The sequence below is a fragment of the Lepisosteus oculatus genome, chromosome 14 (genome assembly GCF_040954835.1).
Source record: "Lepisosteus oculatus isolate fLepOcu1 chromosome 14, fLepOcu1.hap2, whole genome shotgun sequence".
Classification (NCBI taxonomy): domain Eukaryota; kingdom Metazoa; phylum Chordata; class Actinopteri; order Semionotiformes; family Lepisosteidae; genus Lepisosteus; species Lepisosteus oculatus.
In genome coordinates, this window is record NC_090709.1 from 55945387 (window position 1) to 55965287 (window position 19901).

Below are 19901 nucleotides of genomic sequence, written 5' to 3' on the forward strand. Positions count from 1 at the left end.
GTCTGTTCATCAGACTGGGACAGGAGATCCCACACTGAATTATTATTATTGAGAGACAGGCTTACTCTCTGTTCCTCAGGCGAAGACAGGACATCACATACTGTATTATTATTGATTGACAGGCTCATTGTTCCTCAGGCTGGGACAGGAGATCAGACACTGTATTATTATTATAGTGAGACAGGCTCACTGTATATTCCCCAGGCTGGGACAGGAGGTCATACATTATATCATTATTATAGAGAGACAGGCTCACTGTATGTTCCACAAGCTGAGACAGGAATTCACACTGTATTATTATTATTGAGAGACAGGCTCACTGTCTGTTCCTCAGGCTGGGACAGAGGATCACACACTGTATTATTATTGAGAGACAGGCTCACTGTCTGTTTCTCAGGCTGGGACAGAGGATCACACACTGTATTATTATTGAGAGACAGGCTCACTCTCTGTTCCTCAGGCTGGGACAGGAGATCACACATTGGCTTGTTATTGAGAGGCAGGCTCACTGTCTGTTCCTCAGGCTGGGACAGGAGATCACACGCTGTATTATTATTATTGAGAGAAAGGCTCACTGTCTGTTTCTCAGGCTGGGACAGGAGATCACACACTGTATTACTATTATTGACAGATAGGCTCACTGTGTCTTCACTTGGGCTTGAACAGGAGATCACACACTGGATTATTAGTATTGAGAGAGGCTCACAGTCTGTTCCTCAGGCTGAGACAGGAAATCACACACTATTATTATTACTGAGAGACAGGCTCACAGTCTGTTCCTCAGGCTGGGACAGGAGATCACACACTCTATTATTATTATTGAGAGACAGGCTCACAGTCTGTTCCTCAGGCTGGGACAGTAAATCACACACTCTATTATTATTATTGAGAGACAGGCTCACTGTCTGTTCCTCAGGCTAGGGTAGGATATCACACACTGTATTATTAGTATTGAGAGAAAGCCTCAGTGTTCCCCAGGCCGGGAAAGGAGATAACACATTGTATTTTTATTATTGAGAGACAGGCTCACTGTTCCTCAGGCTGGGACAGGAGATCCCACACTGTATTATTATTATTGAGAAACAGGCTCACTGTCTGTTCCTCAGGCTGGGACAGGAGATCACAAACTGTATTATTATTATAGAGAGACCTGCTCTTTCCTGACTGTTCCTTAGGCTGGGACAGCAGATCATAATCTGCTTTATTATTATTGAGAGACTGGCTCACTCCTGTCTGTTCCTCAGGCTGGGACAGGAGATCACACACTGTATTATTATTATTGAGAGACGGGCTCACTGTCTGTTCCTCTGACTGGGGCAGGAAATGACACACTGTATAATTAGTATTGAGAGACAGGCTCAGTGTTCCCCAGGCTGAGACAGGAGATCACACACTGTATTATTATTATTGAGTATCTGGTTCACTGTTCCCCAGGCTGGGACAGGAAATCACACACTGTATTATTATTATTGAGAGACAGGCTCACTGTCTGTTCCTCAGGCTGGGGCAGGATATCACACACTGTATTATTAGTATTGAGATACAGACTCACTGTCTGTTCCTCCTGCTGGGACTGGAGAACACACACTGTTCTATTATAACTGAGGGACATGCTCACTGTTTGTCCTTCAGACTGGGACAGGACATTCCATACTAGGTTATCATTATTGAGAGACAGGCTCGCTGTCTGTTCCTCAGGCTAGTACAGGAGATCACGCACTGTATTATTATTATTTAGATACAGGCTCACTGTGTGTTCCTCTGGCTGGGACAGTAGATCACACTGTATTATAATTATTGAGAGGCTGACTCACTGTTTCCCAAGCTGGGACAGGGGATCACACACTGTATTATTATTGAGAGACAGGCTCACTGTCTGTTCCTCTGGCTGGGGCAGGGAATCACACACTGTATTATTATTATTGAGAGACAGGCTCACTGTCTGTTCCTCAGGCTGGGACAGGAGATCACACACTGTATTATTATTGAGAGACAGGCTCACTGTCTGTTCCTCTGGCTGGGGCAGGGAATCACACACTGTATTATTAGCATTATTAAGAGACAGGCTCGCTGTCTGCTCCTCAGGCTGGGACAGGATATCACACACTGTTGTAGTGTTCTCTCACGAGGCACCAGTTCTGTAGGGGTTTGGGCATTTACTGGGACAATTATTTTTGTGGCAGTAAATCACAAAATTGATTATTTTAATGGTTTAGAATCCAACCATGCGACATAAATCAAACAATGCACACACAGGTACTAATACACGAGGATACATTTGTTAATATATAGAATATGCATGCAAACCTAACAGATCTTATCGTAAGGCTTAACAGAATACAAAAGATATAAATTCATTCAGTTACAAAGAGTTACACATATCAAGAGGACATAAGTATATCATTCATTTAGACCGTTTCGTAATTGAACTTGTTTACAACGTCTACATGAGATACTCAAAACAAGAACATAACCCTTAGGAATTAAATTGATATCAACTGGTTGGGAGCAGTAATGCAATAAGGTTCAATACTCACTGCCAGTGGGTCCCTTTTCTCACCGTTTCCGTAGTGCAGCGGTTATCACGTTTGCCTCACACGCGAAAAATCACCGGTTCGAAACCGGACGGGAACAGCCTCTTTTTGTACGCTCCTGTACTTCACAGAGGTCTTGAGCGACCGGTCACATGTTCCTTTCCTTCTGAGTGACGTTCCTGCAACACTCTCCCGCTCCTCTTGGTGCGCTCATGCCGCAACACAGGAAGGCTGGAGCAGGTGGCTGTGGGCTTTGCGCACTGCCGAAATAGCTCAGCTGGGAGAGCGTTAGACTGAAGCTCTGAAGGTCCCTGGTTTGATCCCAGGTTTCGGCATTTTGTTTCATCGCGCCCTTTGTTCCTCTCTCCAGCGCCCCCTGCCTACAGTGACGCGTCCCTTTCTCAGCCCGAAACGCAAGCGAGACACCAGCAGCGGTCCCTGCCGGTTTCCGTAGTGTAGAGGCTATCACGTTCACCTAACACGCGAAAAGTCCCCGGTTCGAGACCGGGCGGAAACAGCCTCGTTTTGCACGCTCCTGTACTTCACAGAGGTCTTGAGCGACCGGTCATTTGTTCCCAATGTATTTCCGGTGCCTTCGTGCACTCTTGTACCAAACGCACGTTCCTTCTGTACGCGGAGCCGATCATTTGCAATTGGGCTGTGCCGACAGACCAGGTCGAGCTCTGTCGGCTCAAAAGCAGCGCAGGACCTGCAAGAACAACAGAAAGATTAGCATCCAGCGGGGGCCTCTTAGTGAGCCCAAGAGCTCATCAAGAATCGGCTCCAGCAACAGGGCTGGGCGCATTGTTCCATTCTCCGCCCACTCTCGGTGTAAACAAGTCCCTCCTGGTCTCTGCTTGAAATGCACTTTCCTGCGTTTGCATGGGCGAATGTGAAGAAGATCCTTAGTAAGTCATTGAAGAAAACAGAGAAGAGGTCGGAGTGGCCTCTGTCGTTCATCAACGATCCAGTCAGGCAGTACTCCTCTGTAAAGCGCCGTTCGTTCACGTCGATTGGCTTTTTTTTGCCTTCATTCGTGCGAGTAGTAAAAGCAGACGCCCCTATTCTGCCGTGACCCGGATTCGAACCGGGGTTGTTGCGGCCACAACGCAAAGTACTGACCACTATACGATCACAGCGAGTTACCGAGACACACGCGGCAGGGCGGAAAGGGCTGTGCTCTCTTCGTGTGACATAATTCGGAAAAGTCCTGACGTTGCATTTCAACTGAGCCCCAGTATACATCGACCCTTCGACACTCTGAGTGACAACACTCTTGCGTGTTTTCTCATATTTATGTAGTTTGCTTGCATGATGCCGGGAACAGCATGGTTGTTCGCTGCCATATAGTCTAGCGGTTAGGGTTCCTGGTTTTCACCCAGGCGGTTCGACTCGGTTTTGCCTCCTGCTTTCCAAAAGATCAGCACCGTGTACGAAAGAGCCGCATTAAAACTACTCGAACGTGCAAAACGTGCGAGAAGAGGGGGCGCTTGTTTCCAACCGAAACTTCTCGCGTGTGAGACGAGCTGATCATCGCTGTGGGAGGGTTACTCTGGTAGACAGGGCTGACCTTCGGCAATAGGATTTATAGTCTCCAAGATGATATTTGCACTTTCTGGAGAGGCGATTTTCTCCACTTCAGTAGCCCGATTTCGTCGATTGCGTGGAGAGGGCTGTAGAATGTGGCGCCGCCTTTCCTGCTCCGTCCATGACAGGCGTGCTGGTCTCTGGAGAGAGAGCACGGTCCATCAGCGCACTCCAATAAAGGCACTGGAAGCTGCTAAATCGCATTGGCGAAGCTCAGCGCTGGGCCGCTGGGCACGTCTCACCACCGTTTCCGTAGTGTAGTGGTTATCACGTTCGCCTCACACGCGAAAGGTCCCCGGTTCGAAACCGGGCGGAAACAGACATCTTTTGTCGCCAGGCACAAAAGGGGATTGGGGATTCGCCTAGCGCTGTGATCGAACAGACCCACTGGACCCACCTCTTAGTGTGGCGGGATCTGCACAGTGCATGTCACAGCGCATCCTGCTTTCACTTCAAGGCGCGTCCTGATGCACCCCAGTCTCCCGCGTGACAGGTGGGGACAGGTGACAGGTCCTATACTAACGAGGAAGACATCGCTCTCTCCGACCCCCGGCATCGTGTCCCGACCCACCGTGCTGGAAGCCGACGCGTGCTGTGATTCCTTTACGGAGCAGAAATGACAACCGAGGAGCCGAGAGATCATTTCAGCATTTCGCGTCTGAACGGAAAACACAAACGACCAACTCGGAATGACTTGCCTTTGACGCTTCTCAAAGCGTTCTTTGTGCATCGAACAGACCCACTCACCTCTTAGTGTGGCGGGATCTGCACAGTGCATGTCGCAGCGCTTCCTGCTTTCACTTCAATGTGCTTCCTGATGTCGAGTCGACTGCCGTGCGGAGGCTCTGAAAGCGAGAGCAATGAAAAGGTGCACGACGCTGTGAAAGAAAACAGAGAAGTGAAAGGCAGTCATTTCTCTAAGGAGGTGAAAGAAAAGCTACTCCCCGTCGGGGAATCGAACCCCGGTCTCCCGCGTGACAGGCGGGGATACTTGCCACTATACTAACGGAAGACATCGCTCTCTCCAACCCCCGGCATCGTGTCCCGACCCAGCATGCTGGAAGCCGACGCGTGCTGTGATCCCTTTACGGAGCAGAAATGACAACCGAGGAGCCGAGAGATCATGTCAGCATTTCGCGTCTGAACGGAAAACACAAACGACCAACTCGGAATGACTTGCCTTTGACGCTTTTCAAAGTGTTCTTTGTGCACGACGACTGCGCCGCCTAGCAGATACAAAGGGGTTGTACAACTTTGAACTAGCAACTGGAAGAGGGCTAAGCCCCCTCTCTTTTAGCCCAGGTTCGATCTGTCTCCCAGAATCACCAGGGCGCACACACACACACACCCGTGCCGTTGAAGTGCTCTGCTTCATTTCTAAGTGCAACTCAACATTCACTCCTACCCCGAGTGCAGAAAAGACAGCATCCACAGCAACAACAGCTCAGGTCTCTGCACAGGAGCTAAGCTGCCCTCATCTCCTCTGCTCTGCGGCTCCTGCGGAGTGGAGTCCTGCCTGGAGCCGTGTTTGCAGGCGGCGGCTCCCCGCGCCCTGTCTGGGCGTCGTGTCCAAGAGCTCCTGGGAGGAAGAGCGAGCCCTCCCACTCGGGGGCTTTTCCACGGTCTGTGTGAGGAGGGGCGGGTGTGTCCAGTAGCTTATCGAGCGGAAGCCTGGGGCGGCGGAGAGCTGTGATCGTGCAGACCTTGAGGTGTCACCTCTTTGTCTGCTTTCCCGCCCCCCCTCCGCCCAAGCTCTGCTCCAAAGTAGCCCGGCAACCCCTCACACCTGCACGTGTCACAACCTAAGGTGCGGTCATGAGACACCCATGGGGTGTCGTTCTGTTCTGGCTAATTGTTTCCTGCCCGTCGCAGGCAGGAGTCCATGCGAGGAAGATGCGCTGGACAGAGCTCAGAGGGCGCAGCTGGGTGGCTTTCCTTCTGAGTGACGTTCCTGCAACACTCTCCCGCTACTCTTGGTGCGCTCATGCCACAACACAGGAAGGCTGGAGCAGGTGGCTGTGGGCTTTGCGCACTGCCGAAATAGCTCAGTTGGGAGAGCGTTAGACTGAAGATCTAAAGGTCCCTGGTTCGATCCCGGGTTTCGGCATTTTGTTTCATCGCGCCCTTTGTTCCTCTCTCCAGCGCCACCTGCCTAAAGTGACGCGTCCCTTTCTCAGCCCGAAACGCAAGCGAGACACCAGCAGCAGTCCCTACAGGTTTCTGTAGTGTAGCGGCTATCACGTTCGACTAACACGCGAAAGGTCCCCGGTTCGAGACCGGGCGGAAACAGCCTCGTTTTGCACGCTCCTGTACTTCACAGAGGTCTTGAGCGACCGGTCATTTGTTCCCAATGTATTTCCGGTGCCTTCGTGCACTCTTGTACCAAACGCACGTTCCTTCTGTACGCGGAGCCGATCATTTGCAATTGGGCTGTGCCGACAGACCAGGACGAGCTCTGTCGGCTCAAAAGCAGCGCAGGACCTGCAAGAACAACAGAAAGATTAGCATCCAGCGGGGGCCTCTTAGTGAGCCCAAGAGCTCATCAAGAATCGGCTCCAGCAACAGGGCTGGGCGCATTGTTCCATTCTCCGCCCACTCTCGGTGTAAACAAGTCCCTCCTGGTCTCTGCTTGAAATGCACTTTCCTGCGTTTGCTTTGGTGTAACTGGCTTCCCCTGCATGGGCGAATGTGAAGAAGATCCTTAGTAAGTCATTGAAGAAAACCGAGAAGAGGTCGGAGTGGCCTCTGTCGTTCATCAACGATCCAGTCAGGCAGTACTCCTCTGTAAAGCGCCGTTCGTTCACGTCGATTGGCTTTTTTTTGCCTTCATTCGTGCGAGTAGTAAAAGCAGACGCCCCTATTCTGTCGTGACCCGGATTCGAACCGGGGTTGTTGCGGCCACAACGCAAAGTACTGACCACTATACGATCACAGCGAGTTACCGAGACACACGCGGCAGGGCGGAAAGGGCTGTGCTCTCTTCGTGTGACATAATTCGGAAAAGTCCTGACGTTGCATTTCAACTGAGCCCCAGTATACATCGACCCTTCGACACTCTGAGTGACAACTCTCTTGCGTGTTTTCTCGTATTTATGTAGTTTGCTTGCTTGATGCCGTGAACAGCATGGTTGTTCGCTGCCATATAGTCTAGCGGTTAGGGTTCCTGGTTTTCACCCAGGCGGTTCGACTCGGTTTTGCCTCCTGCTTTCCAAAAGATCAGCACCGTGTACGAAAGAGCCGCATTAAAACTACTCGAACGTGCAAAACGTGCGAGAAGAGGGGGCGCTTGTTTCCAACCGAAACTTCTCGCGTGTGAGACGAGCTGATCATCGCTGTGGGAGGGTTACTCTGGTAGACAGGGCTGACCTTCGGCAATAGGATTTATAGTCTCCAAGATGATATTTGCACTTTCTGGAGAGGCGATTTTCTCCACTTCAGTAGCCCGATTTCGTCGATTGCGTGGAGAGGGCTGTAGAATGTGGCGCCGCCTTTCCTGCTCCGTCCATGACAGGCGTGCTGGTCTCTGGAGAGAGAGCACGGTCCATCAGCGCACTCCAATAAAGGCACTGGAACCAGCTGAATCGCATTGGCGAAGCTCAGGGCTGGGCCGCTGGGCACGTCTTACCACCGTTTCCGTAGTGTAGTGGTTATCACGTTCGCCTCACACGCGAAAGGTCCCCGGTTCGAAACCGGGCGGAAACAGACATCTTTTGTCGCCAGGCACAAAAGGGGATTGGGGATTCGCCTAGCGCTGTGATCGAACAGACCCACTGGACCCACCTCTTAGTGTGGCGGGATCTGCACAGTGCATGTCACAGCGCATCCTGCTTTCACTTCAAGGCGCGTCCTGATGCACCCCAGTCTCCCGCGTGACAGGTGGGGACAGGTGACAGGTCCTATACTAACGAGGAAGACATCGCTCTCTCCGACCCCCGGCATCGTGTCCCGACCCACCGTGCTGGAAGCCGACGCGTGCTGTGATTCCTTTACGGAGCAGAAATGACAACCGAGGAGCCGAGAGATCATTTCAGCATTTCGCGTCTGAACGGAAAACACAAACGACCAACTCGGAATGACTTGCCTTTGACGCTTCTCAAAGCGTTCTTTGTGCATCGAACAGACCCACTCACCTCTTAGTGTGGCGGGATCTGCACAGTGCATGTCGCAGCGCTTCCTGCTTTCACTTCAATGTGCTTCCTGATGTCGAGTCGACTGCCGTGCGGAGGCTCTGAAAGCGAGAGCAATGAAAAGGTGCACGACGCTGTGAAAGAAAACAGAGAAGTGAGGCAGTCATTTCTCTAAGGAGGTGAAAGAAAAGCTACTCCCCGTCGGGGAATCGAACCCCGGTCTCCCGCGTGACAGGCGGGGATACTTGCCACTATACTAACGAGGAAGACATCGCTCTCTCCAACCCCCGGCATCGTGTCCCGACCCAGCATGCTGGAAGCCGACGCGTGCTGTGATTCCTTTACGGAGCAGAAATGACAACCGAGGAGCCGAGAGATCATGTCAGCATTTCGCGTCTGAACGGAAAACACAAACGACCAACTCGGAATGACTTGCCTTTGACGCTTTTCAAAGTGTTCTTTGTGCACGACGACTGCGCCGCCTAGCAGATACAAAGGGGTTGTACAACTTTGAACTAGCAAATGGAAGAGGGCTAAGCCCCCTCTCTTTTAGCCCAGGTTCGATCTGTCTCCCAGAATCACCAGGGCGCACACACACACACACCCGTGCCGTTGAAGTGCTCTGCTTCATTTCTAAGTGCAACTCAACATTCACTCCTACCCCGAGTGCAGAAAAGACAGCATCCACAGCAACAACAGCTCAGGTCTCTGCAGAGGAGCTAAGCTGCCCTCATCTCCTCTGCTCTGCGGCTCCTGCGGAGTGGAGTCCTGCCTGGAGCCGTGTTTGCAGGCGGCGGCTCCCCGCGCCCTGTCTGGGCGTCGTGTCCAAGAGCTCCTGGGAGGAAGAGCGAGCCCTCCCACTCGGGGGCTTTTCCACGGTCTGTGTGAGGAGGGGCGGGTGTGTCCAGTAGCTTATCGAGCGGAAGCCTGGGGCGGCGGAGAGCTGTGATCGTGCAGACCTTGAGGTGTCACCTCTTTGTCTGTTTTCCCGCCCCCCCTCCGCCCAAGCTCTGCTCCAAAGTAGCCCGGCAACCCCTCACACCTGCACGTGTCACAACCTAAGGTGCGGTCATGAGACACCCATGGCGTGTCGTTCTGTTCTTGCTAATTGTTTCCTGCCCGTCGCAGGCAGGAGTCCATGCGAGGAAGATGCGCTGGACAGAGCTCAGAGGGCGCAGCTGGGTGGCTTTCCTTCTGAGTGACGTTCCTGCAACACTCTCCCGCTACTCTTGGTGCGCTCATGCCACAACACAGGAAGGCCGGAGCAGGTGGCTGTGGGCTTTGTGCACTGCCGAAATAGCTCAGTTGGGAGTGCGTTAGACTGAAGATCTAAAGGTCCCTGGTTCGATCCCGGGTTTCGGCATTTTGTTTCATCGCGCCCTTTGTTCCTCTCTCCAGCGCCACCTGCCTAAAGTGACGCGTCCCTTTCTCAGCCCGAAACGCAAGCGAGACACCAGCAGCAGTCCCTACAGGTTTCCGTAGTGTAGCGGCTATCACGTTCGCCTAACACGCGAAAGGTCCCCGGTTCGAGACCGGGCGGAAACAGCCTCGTTTTGCACGCTCCTGTACTTCACAGAGGTCTTGAGCGACCGGTCATTTGTTCCCAATGTATTTCCGGTGCCTTCGTGCACTCTTGTACCAAATGCACGTTCCTTCTGTACGCGGAGCCGATCATTTGCAATTGGGCTGTGCCGACAGACCAGGACGAGCTCTGTCGGCTCAAAAGCAGCGCAGGACCTGCAAGAACAACAGAAAGATTAGCATCCAGCGGGGGCCTCTTAGTGAGCCCAAGAGCTCATCAAGAATCGGCTCCAGCAACAGGGCTGGGCGCATTGTTCCATTCTCCGCCCACTCTCGGTGTAAACAAGTCCCTCCTGGTCTCTGCTTGAAATGCACTTTCCTGCGTTTGCTTTGGTGTAACTGGCTTCCCCTGCATGGGCGAATGTGAAGAAGATCCTTAGTAAGTCATTAAAGAAAACCGAGAAGAGGTCGGAGTGGCCTCTGTCGTTCATGAACGATCCAGTCAGGCAGTACTCCTCTGTAAAGCGCCGTTCGTTCACGTCGATTGGCTTTTTTTTGCCTTCATTCGTGCGAGTAGTAAAAGCAGACGCCCCTATTCTGTCGTGACCCGGATTCGAACCGGGGTTGTTGCGGCCACAACGCAAAGTACTGACCACTATACGATCACAGCGAGTTACCGAGACACACGCGGCAGGGCGGAAAGGGCTGTGCTCTCTTCGTGTGACATAATTCGGAAAAGTCCTGACGTTGCATTTCAACTGAGCCCCAGTATACATCGACCCTTCGACACTCTGAGTGACAACTCTCTTGCGTGTTTTCTCGTATTTATGTAGTTTGCTTGCTTGATGCCGTGAACAGCATGGTTGTTCGCTGCCATATAGTCTAGCGGTTAGGGTTCCTGGTTTTCACCCAGGCGGTTCGACTCGGTTTTGCCTCCTGCTTTCCAAAAGATCAGCACCGTGTACGAAAGAGCCGCATTAAAACTACTCGAACGTGCAAAACGTGCGAGAAGAGGGGGCGCTTGTTTCCAACCGAAACTTCTCGCGTGTGAGACGAGCTGATCATCGCTGTGGGAGGGTTACTCTGGTAGACAGGGCTGACCTTCGGCAATAGGATTTATAGTCTCCAAGATGATATTTGCACTTTCTGGAGAGGCGATTTTCTCCACTTCAGTAGCCCGATTTCGTCGATTGCGTGGAGAGGGCTGTAGAATGTGGCGCCGCCTTTCCTGCTCCGTCCATGACAGGCGTGCTGGTCTCTGGAGAGAGAGCACGGTCCATCAGCGCACTCCAATAAAGGCACTGGAACCAGCTGAATCGCATTGGCGAAGCTCAGGGCTGGGCCGCTGGGCACGTCTTACCACCGTTTCCGTAGTGTAGTGGTTATCACGTTCGCCTCACACGCGAAAGGTCCCCGGTTCGAAACCGGGCGGAAACAGACATCTTTTGTCGCCAGGCACAAAAGGGGATTGGGGATTCGCCTAGCGCTGTGATCGAACAGACCCACTGGACCCACCTCTTAGTGTGGCGGGATCTGCACAGTGCATGTCACAGCGCATCCTGCTTTCACTTCAAGGCGCGTCCTGATGCACCCCAGTCTCCCGCGTGACAGGTGGGGACAGGTGACAGGTCCTATACTAACGAGGAAGACATCGCTCTCTCCGACCCCCGGCATCGTGTCCCGACCCACCGTGCTGGAAGCCGACGCGTGCTGTGATTCCTTTACGGAGCAGAAATGACAACCGAGGAGCCGAGAGATCATTTCAGCATTTCGCGTCTGAACGGAAAACACAAACGACCAACTCGGAATGACTTGCCTTTGACGCTTCTCAAAGCGTTCTTTGTGCATCGAACAGACCCACTCACCTCTTAGTGTGGCGGGATCTGCACAGTGCATGTCGCAGCGCTTCCTGCTTTCACTTCAATGTGCTTCCTGATGTCGAGTCGACTGCCGTGCGGAGGCTCTGAAAGCGAGAGCAATGAAAAGGTGCACGACGCTGTGAAAGAAAACAGAGAAGTGAGGCAGTCATTTCTCTAAGGAGGTGAAAGAAAAGCTACTCCCCGTCGGGGAATCGAACCCCGGTCTCCCGCGTGACAGGCGGGGATACTTGCCACTATACTAACGAGGAAGACATCGCTCTCTCCAACCCCCGGCATCGTGTCCCGACCCAGCATGCTGGAAGCCGACGCGTGCTGTGATTCCTTTACGGAGCAGAAATGACAACCGAGGAGCCGAGAGATCATGTCAGCATTTCGCGTCTGAACGGAAAACACAAACGACCAACTCGGAATGACTTGCCTTTGACGCTTTTCAAAGTGTTCTTTGTGCACGACGACTGCGCCGCCTAGCAGATACAAAGGGGTTGTACAACTTTGAACTAGCAAATGGAAGAGGGCTAAGCCCCCTCTCTTTTAGCCCAGGTTCGATCTGTCTCCCAGAATCACCAGGGCGCACACACACACACACCCGTGCCGTTGAAGTGCTCTGCTTCATTTCTAAGTGCAACTCAACATTCACTCCTACCCCGAGTGCAGAAAAGACAGCATCCACAGCAACAACAGCTCAGGTCTCTGCAGAGGAGCTAAGCTGCCCTCATCTCCTCTGCTCTGCGGCTCCTGCGGAGTGGAGTCCTGCCTGGAGCCGTGTTTGCAGGCGGCGGCTCCCCGCGCCCTGTCTGGGCGTCGTGTCCAAGAGCTCCTGGGAGGAAGAGCGAGCCCTCCCACTCGGGGGCTTTTCCACGGTCTGTGTGAGGAGGGGCGGGTGTGTCCAGTAGCTTATCGAGCGGAAGCCTGGGGCGGCGGAGAGCTGTGATCGTGCAGACCTTGAGGTGTCACCTCTTTGTCTGTTTTCCCGCCCCCCCTCCGCCCAAGCTCTGCTCCAAAGTAGCCCGGCAACCCCTCACACCTGCACGTGTCACAACCTAAGGTGCGGTCATGAGACACCCATGGCGTGTCGTTCTGTTCTTGCTAATTGTTTCCTGCCCGTCGCAGGCAGGAGTCCATGCGAGGAAGATGCGCTGGACAGAGCTCAGAGGGCGCAGCTGGGTGGCTTTCCTTCTGAGTGACGTTCCTGCAACACTCTCCCGCTACTCTTGGTGCGCTCATGCCACAACACAGGAAGGCCGGAGCAGGTGGCTGTGGGCTTTGTGCACTGCCGAAATAGCTCAGTTGGGAGTGCGTTAGACTGAAGATCTAAAGGTCCCTGGTTCGATCCCGGGTTTCGGCATTTTGTTTCATCGCGCCCTTTGTTCCTCTCTCCAGCGCCACCTGCCTAAAGTGACGCGTCCCTTTCTCAGCCCGAAACGCAAGCGAGACACCAGCAGCAGTCCCTACAGGTTTCCGTAGTGTAGCGGCTATCACGTTCGCCTAACACGCGAAAGGTCCCCGGTTCGAGACCGGGCGGAAACAGCCTCGTTTTGCACGCTCCTGTACTTCACAGAGGTCTTGAGCGACCGGTCATTTGTTCCCAATGTATTTCCGGTGCCTTCGTGCACTCTTGTACCAAATGCACGTTCCTTCTGTACGCGGAGCCGATCATTTGCAATTGGGCTGTGCCGACAGACCAGGACGAGCTCTGTCGGCTCAAAAGCAGCGCAGGACCTGCAAGAACAACAGAAAGATTAGCATCCAGCGGGGGCCTCTTAGTGAGCCCAAGAGCTCATCAAGAATCGGCTCCAGCAACAGGGCTGGGCGCATTGTTCCATTCTCCGCCCACTCTCGGTGTAAACAAGTCCCTCCTGGTCTCTGCTTGAAATGCACTTTCCTGCGTTTGCTTTGGTGTAACTGGCTTCCCCTGCATGGGCGAATGTGAAGAAGATCCTTAGTAAGTCATTAAAGAAAACCGAGAAGAGGTCGGAGTGGCCTCTGTCGTTCATGAACGATCCAGTCAGGCAGTACTCCTCTGTAAAGCGCCGTTCGTTCACATCGATTGGCTTTTTTTTGCCTTCATTCGTGCGAGTAGTAAAAGCAGACGCCCCTATTCTGCCGTGACCCGGATTCGAACCGGGGTTGTTGCGGCCACAACGCAAAGTACTGACCACTATACGATCACAGCGAGTTACCGAGACACACGCGGCAGGGCGGAAAGGGCTGTGCTCTCTTCGTGTGACATAATTCGGAAAAGTCCTGACGTTGCATTTCAACTGAGCCCCAGTATACATCGACCCTTCGACACTCTGAGTGACAACTCTCTTGCGTGTTTTCTCATATTTATGTAGTTTGCTTGCATGATGCCGGGAACAGCATGGTTGTTCGCTGCCATATAGTCTAGCGGTTAGGGTTCCTGGTTTTCACCCAGGCGGTTCGACTCGGTTTTGCCTCCTGCTTTCCAAAAGATCAGCACCGTGTACGAAAGAGCCGCATTAAAACTACTCGAACGTGCAAAACGTGCGAGAAGAGGGGGCGCTTGTTTCCAACCGAAACTTCTCGCGTGTGAGACGAGCTGATCATCGCTGTGGGAGGGTTACTCTGGTAGACAGGGCTGACCTTCGGCAATAGGATTTATAGTCTCCAAGATGATATTTGCACTTTCTGGAGAGGCGATTTTCTCCACTTCAGTAGCCCGATTTCGTCGATTGCGTGGAGAGGGCTGTAGAATGTGGCGCCGCCTTTCCTGCTCCGTCCATGACAGGCGTGCTGGTCTCTGGAGAGAGAGCACGGTCCATCAGCGCACTCCAATAAAGGCACTGGAAGCAGCTGAATCGCATTGGCGAAGCTCAGCGCTGGGCCGCTGGGCACGTCTTACCACCGTTTCCGTAGTGTCGTGGTTATCACGTTCGCCTCACACGCGAAAAGTCCCCGGTTCGAAACCGGGCGGAAACAGACATCTTTTGTCGCCAGGCACAAAAGGGGATTGGGGATTCGCCTAGCGCTGTGATCGAACAGACCCACTGGACCCAACTCTTAGTGTGGCGGGATCTGCACAGTGCATGTCACAGCGCATCCTGCTTTCACTTCAAGGCGCGTCCTGATGTACCCCAGTCTCCCGCGTGACAGGTGGGGACAGGTGACAGGTCCTATACTAACGAGGAAGACATCGCTCTCGCCAACCCCCGGCATCGTGTCCCGACCCACCATGCTGGAAGCCGACGCGTGCTGTGATTCCTTTACGGAGCAGAAATGACAACCGAGGAGCCGAGAGATCATTTCAGCATTTCGCGTCTGAACGGAAAACACAAACGACCAACTCGGAATGACTTGCCTTTGACGCTTCTCAAAGCGTTCTTTGTGCATCGAACAGACCCACTCACCTCTTAGTGTGGCGGGATCTGCACAGTGCATGTCGCAGCGCTTCCTGCTTTCACTTCAATGTGCTTCCTGATGTCGAGTCGACTGCCGTGCGGAGGCTCTGAAAGCGAGAGCAATGAAGAGGTGCACGACGCTGTGAAAGAAAACAGAGAAGTGAAAGGCAGTCATTTCTCTAAGGAGGTGAAAGAAAAGCTACTCCCCGTCGGGGAATCGAACCCCGGTCTCCCGCGTGACAGGCGGGGATACTTGCCACTATACTAACGAGGAAGACATCGCTCTCCCCAACCCCCGGCATCGTGTCCCGACCCAGCATGCTGGAAGCCGACGCGTGCTGTGATCCCTTTACGGAGCAGAAATGACAACCGAGGAGCCGAGAGATCATTTCAGCATTTCGCGTCTGAACGGAAAACACAAACGACCAACTCGGAATGACTTGCCTTTGACGCTTTTCAAAGCGTTCTTTGTGCACGACGACTACGCCGCCTAGCAGATACAAAGGGGTTGTACAACTTTGAACTAGCAAATGGAAGAGGGCTAAGCCCCCTCTCTTTTAGCCCAGGTTCGATCTGTCTCCCAGAATCACCAGGGCGCACACACACACATCCGTGCCGTTGAAGTGCTCTGCTTCATTTCTAAGGGCAACTCAACATTCACTCCTACCCCGAGTGCAGAAAAGACAGCATCCACAGCAACAACAGCTCAGGTCTCTGCACAGGAGCTAAGCTGCCCTCATCTCCTCTGCTCTGCGGCTCCTGCGGAGTGGAGTCCCGCCTGGAGCCGTGTTTGCAGGCGGCGGCTCCCCGCGCCCTGTCTGTGCGTCGTGTCCAAGAGCTCCTGGGAGGAAGAGAGAGCCCTCCCACTCGGGGGCTTTTCCACGGTCTGTGTGAGGAGGGGCGGGTGTGTCCAGTAGCTTATCGAGCGGAAGCCTGGGGCGGCGGAGAGCTGTGATCGTGCAGACCTTGAGGTGTCACCTCTTTGTCTGCTTTCCCGCCCCCCCTCCGCCCAAGCTCTGCTCCAAAGTAGCCCGGCAACCCCTCACACCTGCACGTGTCACAACCTAAGGTGCGGTCATGAGACACCCATGGGGTGTCGTTCTGTTCTTGCTAATTGTTTCCTGCCCGTCGCAGGCAGGAGTCCATGCGAGGAAGATGCGCTGGACAGAGCTCAGAGGGCGCAGCTGGGTGGCTTTCCTTCTGAGTGACGTTCCTGCAACACTCTCCCGCTACTCTTGGTGCGCTCATGCCGCAACACAGGAAGGCTGGAGCAGGTGGCTGTGTGCTCTCGGCACCGCCGAAATAGCTCAGCTGGGAGAGCGTTAGACTGAAGATCTAAAGGTCCCTGATTTGATCCTGGGTTTTGGCATTCTATTTCATGGCGCCCTTTGTTCCTCTCTTCAGCTCCCCCTGCCTAAAGTGACGCTTCCCTTTCTCAGCCCGAAACGCAAGCGAGACACCAGCAGCAGTCCCTGCAGGTTTCCGTAGTGTAGCGTCTATCACGTTCGCCTAACACGCGAAAGGTCCCCGGTTTGAGACCGGGTGGAAACAGCCTCGTTTTGCACGCTCCTGTACTTCAGAGAGGTATTGAGCGACCGGTCATTTGTTCCCAATGTCTTATCGGTGCCTTCATGCACTCTTGTACCAAACGCACGTTCCTTCTGTATGCAGAGCCGATCATTTGCAATTGGGCTGTGCCGACAGACCAGGATGAGCTCTGTCAGCTCAAAAGCAGCGCAGGACCTGCAAGAACAACAGAAAGATTAGCATCCAGCGGGGGCTTCTTAGTGAGCCCAAGATCTCATCAAGAATCGGTACCAGCAACAGGGCTGGGCGCATTGTTCTATTCTCCGACCACTCTCGGTGTAAAAAAGTCCCTCCTGGTCTCTGTTTGAATTGCACTTTCCTGCGTTTGCTTTGGTGTAACTGGCTTCCCCTGCATGGGCGAATGTGAAGAAGATCCTTAGTAAGTCATTGAAGAAAATCGAGAAGAGCTCGGAGTGGCCTCTGTCGTTCATCAACGATCCAGTCAGGCAGTACTCCTCTGTAAAGCGCCGTTCATTCACATCGATTGGCTTTTTTTTGCCTTCATTCGTGCAAGTAGTAAAAGCAGACGCCCCTTTAGGGAGCCTGTCAGCACCCGGAGTTTTCCCCTTCTGTAAGCTCTCCATAGCCTCTCAGCTCTTCTACTGTCAAATCCCCCAAAAGTACTTCCCTATCTTCTTCACTCAAAATTTTTTCTAGCTTTGAGGTAAAAAAATGAATTTCTTCATCCTTTACCTCTGTAGAGCTGTACAGTCTTGAGTAGAAGTGTCACACCCTCTGCAGCCAGAGGGCGGTCCTTCTCTGTCCTGTCCCTAGTTTCTGGTCTGCTGTCCTTCTTGCCCTCTCTTTCCCTTGGGCTATATATTTCCGGGTCTTGCACTCTGTCCTCGCTCAGCACTGACGTTCGGATGTCCTGAGACCCGCCTAGCACCAGGGCGCCCCACGTCCACTCCCTGAGGGCACAGGTTTCTATACGGCATTCCTGAACTCTTTGCACTAATGAGCCCGGGCCTTTTTCCCGTCTCGCCGCTACGCATATGGGTCTTTTTCCGCCCTCCTGCTCCCCACGGTTAGTCCCCTTGGACGTCCGTGACAAGAAGGCCTCGATGCAGGAGAGAATAGCACTCAGCTCTGTACTCTCTCTTCCCTCCTCATCAACTACACTTTCCATGACAGACTTGGAGCCTACCACTTTACTGAAAAAGAAGCGAGTACACTTCTCATTTTCTTCCAAGAACTGCACACAGCTTCTTAACAGCACTCCTCGACTACTTTCTTCCGCTATGCTCCGGACATCCTTTTTTAAAAGGGTGATATCCTCGAGCACATCGAAGCCACTGTCTCGTGTAGAGACGCTGCAGCTGCCTCTGTTTCCTGGCTAGCACTCTTCTCCGTCTGGCAGCAGCCTTCCTTCCTTCAGCCATGAAAAAGGCCTTTGTCCTCACCTTCACCTCCTCCCACCACTCTCCTACTGACCTGTACAGACACTGCAAGGACAGCCACTGTGATAGTTTCTCCTTGTAGCGGGATACTACCCCCTCGTTCTCTAGCAGCTTTGTGTTGAGTTTCCAGAGGCCTGGGCCAAAGACAGTCCCACCCTTGAGTTCCACTCTACACCCTAAAGCCTGGTGATCTGAGAAGAAGACAGGCTGAAGAGTGACCCCAACAACTTTCACTCTCTCTGAGACAAAGCAATAGTCAATTCTGGAGCTGCTATTCCTCCCTGACCATGTATATCCTGCTGTTGTGGGATATATACATCTATATGTGTCTGAGAGTTTAAAGTCTTGAACTAAGTTTTGCAGGGCCAGTGAGCTGGAATCCAATTTTATCGGAGAGCTAGACTGCCTGTCTGTATGCTTTAAGATACAATTAAAATCCCACCCACTATCACGTCTGTGCTACATAACAATAGGGGAGAGAGTGCCTTGAGTAGCTCCACCCTTCCTCCCACGTCAGTAGGACAATACACAGTGATTAGCCGCAGGTTAACGGTCCCCCATTCCACATCCACACACAGCAACCTGCCATCTATGACCCTCTGAATACTTTTCAATTTGAATGCCCATCCTTTGAAAAGAATGGCCACGCCAGAGGTTCTGTTGTTATTGTCCCCTGACCAATCAGAAGGCCTTTTATCCCACCTATCTTCAAAGCTTTTATACCTCTCTTGATAGGCTAAAGCACACTCCTGCAACATCAACACATCTCCCTCTCTCTGCTGGAGGTAATCAAAGACAGACTGGCATTTAACTCTGTCATTGATACCTCTGGTGTTAAGAGAAATTATGTTTAGAGCCATATTACATAAGAAAGTGGAAACAGTCTTTACAAAACACATTTCTCTTCTGTCTCACCTGTTACCTTCTTCTTTTTCTTTTTCTTCTTACCAATTTCCTGCCAGCCATCCTCTGAATGAGCCTTCATCAGGGTGGCAGCAGTAAAAGCATTCACGGAGTCCATTTCAAGGAAGGGGGTAGAGGGAGGGGTGGAGGGGTTCCAGCTGTCCCCATCACCATGCTCTCCTTCCTCCTCGCTCGGGGAGAAAACAGAGTCATTTTTCCTTTTCCTCAAGTCCAGCTCCTGGGAGCACTGAGGGTAATGGGGTGCAGCCGATGCACCAGTCTCCTCTTCCCCCTCACCCACCAGCTGCTGCAGATCCTCCGTGATGGACTGGATGGAGGAGAGGAGGGCATCTGTAGCACTTGCAGGTTCTGAGAAAAGCAGCTCCGCTGAATCCTGGGTATCATCGCTGGGCCAGTTCCACTGGGGGACCCCACACTGGCCCTCACTGTTCTCGGGGGTTTTCAAACCCTCGTGCTTGTCTAGTGCAGTCTGCGGTTGTGGGGTCGCAGTGGATTTCTCGTTCTGAGGAGCAGGAGTGGGGGAGGGGTCACTGTTCTCCTCGCTGTTCTCCTCCTTCTTGATCAAGGTATCTCCCCTGCCAGGTAAGTATGAGTTGTACAAGCCCCTGCAAGCGGCCCGCCTCCTGATGTGCCCACTCTTCCGCCACACTAACACTCAAAAGTGTGGGCAAAACGAGAAAACAAGCGCGCCATTTCCTACACATCTGCAGTCACCATTTTGCATTCGCAGCATGCAATTCGGCCTCATTTGCATAACACCAGACCGGCAGATCGCTACGCAAGCTCGCGACATGCGCCTGCCACACACCAAACAAACACTGGAGCCTTTTCAGCAATTTCCAAAAAACGAGTCTGCTCGCCTGCCCACAAGGCTCCGTCTCTTTCCTGCTCTCCAGAGCCTGCTGCCTTCTGTGCTTTTCAAGTGCCGAGAGCTGAGTAATCCTCCGCTTGTATCGTTTCTCCCCGGTGACTAGATCTCACC

The 19901-nt window shown here is 52.9% G+C and overlaps 16 non-coding genes across 16 annotated transcripts; 11 read left to right on the plus strand and 5 right to left on the minus strand.

Moving 5' to 3' along the window:
• Positions 1-2796: 2796 nt before the first annotated feature.
• On the plus strand, positions 2797-2869 carry trnaf-gaa (transfer RNA phenylalanine (anticodon GAA)). Its single transcript has one exon. It is a non-coding gene; the product is annotated as a tRNA-Phe (tRNA).
• Positions 2870-3601: 732 nt separating this feature from the next.
• On the minus strand, positions 3602-3673 carry trnah-gug (transfer RNA histidin (anticodon GUG)). Its single transcript has one exon. It is a non-coding gene; the product is annotated as a tRNA-His (tRNA).
• Positions 3674-4367: 694 nt separating this feature from the next.
• trnav-cac (transfer RNA valine (anticodon CAC)) lies at positions 4368-4440 on the plus strand. Its single transcript has one exon. It is a non-coding gene; the product is annotated as a tRNA-Val (tRNA).
• A 1715-nt stretch (positions 4441-6155) lies between these two features.
• trnaf-gaa (transfer RNA phenylalanine (anticodon GAA)) lies at positions 6156-6228 on the plus strand. Its single transcript has one exon. It is a non-coding gene; the product is annotated as a tRNA-Phe (tRNA).
• Positions 6229-6337: 109 nt separating this feature from the next.
• Positions 6338-6410, plus strand: trnav-aac (transfer RNA valine (anticodon AAC)). Its single transcript has one exon. It is a non-coding gene; the product is annotated as a tRNA-Val (tRNA).
• A 1340-nt stretch (positions 6411-7750) lies between these two features.
• trnav-cac (transfer RNA valine (anticodon CAC)) lies at positions 7751-7823 on the plus strand. The gene has a single exon. It is a non-coding gene; the product is annotated as a tRNA-Val (tRNA).
• Positions 7824-8442: 619 nt separating this feature from the next.
• On the minus strand, positions 8443-8514 carry trnad-guc (transfer RNA aspartic acid (anticodon GUC)). The gene has a single exon. It is a non-coding gene; the product is annotated as a tRNA-Asp (tRNA).
• Positions 8515-9538: 1024 nt separating this feature from the next.
• Positions 9539-9611, plus strand: trnaf-gaa (transfer RNA phenylalanine (anticodon GAA)). Its single transcript has one exon. It is a non-coding gene; the product is annotated as a tRNA-Phe (tRNA).
• Positions 9612-9720: 109 nt separating this feature from the next.
• trnav-aac (transfer RNA valine (anticodon AAC)) lies at positions 9721-9793 on the plus strand. The gene has a single exon. It is a non-coding gene; the product is annotated as a tRNA-Val (tRNA).
• A 1340-nt stretch (positions 9794-11133) lies between these two features.
• trnav-cac (transfer RNA valine (anticodon CAC)) lies at positions 11134-11206 on the plus strand. Its single transcript has one exon. It is a non-coding gene; the product is annotated as a tRNA-Val (tRNA).
• Positions 11207-11825: 619 nt separating this feature from the next.
• trnad-guc (transfer RNA aspartic acid (anticodon GUC)) lies at positions 11826-11897 on the minus strand. The gene has a single exon. It is a non-coding gene; the product is annotated as a tRNA-Asp (tRNA).
• Positions 11898-12921: 1024 nt separating this feature from the next.
• Positions 12922-12994, plus strand: trnaf-gaa (transfer RNA phenylalanine (anticodon GAA)). Its single transcript has one exon. It is a non-coding gene; the product is annotated as a tRNA-Phe (tRNA).
• A 109-nt stretch (positions 12995-13103) lies between these two features.
• Positions 13104-13176, plus strand: trnav-aac (transfer RNA valine (anticodon AAC)). The gene has a single exon. It is a non-coding gene; the product is annotated as a tRNA-Val (tRNA).
• A 574-nt stretch (positions 13177-13750) lies between these two features.
• On the minus strand, positions 13751-13822 carry trnah-gug (transfer RNA histidin (anticodon GUG)). Its single transcript has one exon. It is a non-coding gene; the product is annotated as a tRNA-His (tRNA).
• Positions 13823-15210: 1388 nt separating this feature from the next.
• trnad-guc (transfer RNA aspartic acid (anticodon GUC)) lies at positions 15211-15282 on the minus strand. Its single transcript has one exon. It is a non-coding gene; the product is annotated as a tRNA-Asp (tRNA).
• Positions 15283-16304: 1022 nt separating this feature from the next.
• Positions 16305-16377, plus strand: trnaf-gaa (transfer RNA phenylalanine (anticodon GAA)). The gene has a single exon. It is a non-coding gene; the product is annotated as a tRNA-Phe (tRNA).
• The last annotated feature ends 3524 nt before the right edge of the window (positions 16378-19901 follow it).